Source organism: Rana temporaria, chromosome 5 (assembly GCF_905171775.1).
Source record: "Rana temporaria chromosome 5, aRanTem1.1, whole genome shotgun sequence".
Taxonomy (NCBI): domain Eukaryota; kingdom Metazoa; phylum Chordata; class Amphibia; order Anura; family Ranidae; genus Rana; species Rana temporaria.
The window spans coordinates 108,564,499-108,566,779 of NC_053493.1; the positions used below are offsets into that span (position 1 = coordinate 108,564,499).

At 47.1% G+C, this 2,281-nt stretch overlaps 1 non-coding gene across 1 annotated transcript; it reads right to left on the reverse strand.

The window, feature by feature from the left end:
- Positions 1–264: 264 nt before the first annotated feature.
- On the reverse strand, positions 265–423 carry LOC120942172. Its single transcript, XR_005749947.1, has one exon. It is a non-coding gene; the product is annotated as a U1 spliceosomal RNA (small nuclear RNA).
- Between the last annotated feature and the right edge of the window lie 1,858 nt (positions 424–2,281).

Consider the following 2,281-nt stretch of genomic DNA (forward strand, 5'->3'; position numbering starts at 1 on the left):
ACCGGATCGCTGACAGAGATAGCACTTACACCAGCCAGCCAGAAGGCCAGACTAGAACTCGGCAAAAAGACCAAGACCAAGCACAGTACCCATCCTCACCAGGAGCACCCTTCCAGATGGCTCAGACTCAACCATGGGCCGGCCCCCAGTATTCTTTTGGGCAGCACAGCGTAGTCCCTGCTGAAACCATCCTTCCAGGTGCAATGACGTCATTGGATTGCATCCACCCTCCCCATGTGGGAGGTGCTTCAGCGCTCCGCTGACAACTGATAAGGACAGATACCACACCCAGTCCCAGCCAAAAGGCCGAGAAGCGGCAGGGAAGACAACCACGATCAGCACGGCCTAGAGTGTGCAATAGCCGTGCCTCGCCCTGGGAGAACAACCTTCATGATCATGGTGTCTCCCCTGCCAGGTAAGTATGGTAACATTGATGATGTAACATCAGCAGGCAAAAAAAAGTGTATGCCCTATGGGGGTGGGAATTTGCATTGTGGGGGGGAGGGAGATGGCAGGAGGACGGTTGGGGTGAGGGGGGGCACCAAAATGCACCTTCGCCTAAATAGACAAAATCCTTGCACTGGCCCTGGGTGACATTACAATATTTAGCAAAGTGATTCAGTTTGTTACAGCACCTGCAACATATGCCTTGTGCAGGGCACAGCTTGAAGTGGTATTAAAGCTGACACACCCCCTGCGCACGCCTATGTGTGGCACCTTTACAGTGCCTGGGCACTGGAACAAGTTGCAAACTTTGAAATACAAAATAGGATTTACCATGCAGCAAGCAATAGAAATCTAGCAGCTGATGTCTACTTGTAGAATCATCAGTGCCTCCATTGTAATAGACTTCAAACTTTGAGAAAGAAAACTGGATTTACCCTGTAACAAACATTAGATATTTGGCAGCTGAGGTCCAACTGCTGAAACATTATGTGGCATCTTTTCAGTGCTAGAGCACTGGAATGAAAGGCAGGAGAAGCGCAAAACTGACCCCTGCCTATGGGAACAGGGACTGAAACCAAAGAAAAGCAGTTAACTTAAATTAATAACTGATTACCTGCCTATTATCAATAAAATGTCGTTAGACCAACGGCAGCACTTCAAGAAGAAGCATCTCCTGTGTCAGTCTCCTCTACTCACCATGGAAAATCTGCTGCGTCAGGTGATGGATCAGGCCTCCGTTCCAGATGGGGATTCCTGGATGCGTTTCTGCCTTTCTTCTGTTACCCCTCTGGTTCCTTCCACTTCTTTTTCCCCTCCTTCTCCCCCTCTCTCTTTCCCTCAACATCATCTAGCACTGCCTTCACTTTCGGACCCCTCCGGTGTGTCACTTCCTCCCTGGCCCCTCCTCCGGTTCATCCTCCTTCAGTTACCTGGGCTCCTTCGTTGATGGACATCTCATCGAATCCGCCTTTGATGATGTCGGCCGAGCCTGTATTCTCCTCGGTTTCTGGCCCGGAGCATACGACGGAGACCAGCTCATGCGCAGTTGCCACTGGCATCGATCGCTCTGAGACTCGACATTCGGTCCGCCGGATCGAATCCCTGGGGCCTCCACCTAGCAACAAATAAAAGAAAAAAGGTAATGGTAAGTGATCTTCTCCAGAAGTCACTTCTGAGTAGCCTGTCGCATCTAGGACTTTTGTGGATGGGTCTGGCAGTCAATTTGACACTGCATTTCACGCTTCTCTGCCTTTCTCTTCATTGATTTCTGACTTACATGATAATTCTATGATTGATAATTTACCTTCTCCTTTTGTACAGTCTTCTTTGTTTAATGATGCCATTAGTGATGTTTTTTTTCCTACAGCGCCCCCTTCAGGTTCATTGCCTGTTGCACAGACTGTTGCTGATGAGCATTTAGGGTCTTCCAGAATGTTGGTTACAACACAGTCTATGCCACAGATGACATCTAGTGGTAATTCTGCTCAATTACACAACTTTATAAAGTTTATGCCTTCTTTTGTGTCAATTGCTGATGTTTTAAAAAAAAAAATTGAACAGATTTAAATGTTGGCTCTTTGCCTACTGTAGACGTAAGGCCGCCTGCGCATATACGACAGTTGATGCTTCTTTACACCCGTCTCCACATACAGTGCCTGAATGTTATCTTAAAGAGGCAATAGCCTGTGAGATTTCTCCGCTTGGCTTCCATTTGTTGCCATCTATGAAAAACAAAATTTGGAAGGGCGAATATGTTGAGCTTCTTTACCTTTTACCCTCTTTTTAAAAAAATTGCTCGGATAATAAGGATTTGGATAAGAATGATGATGACAAG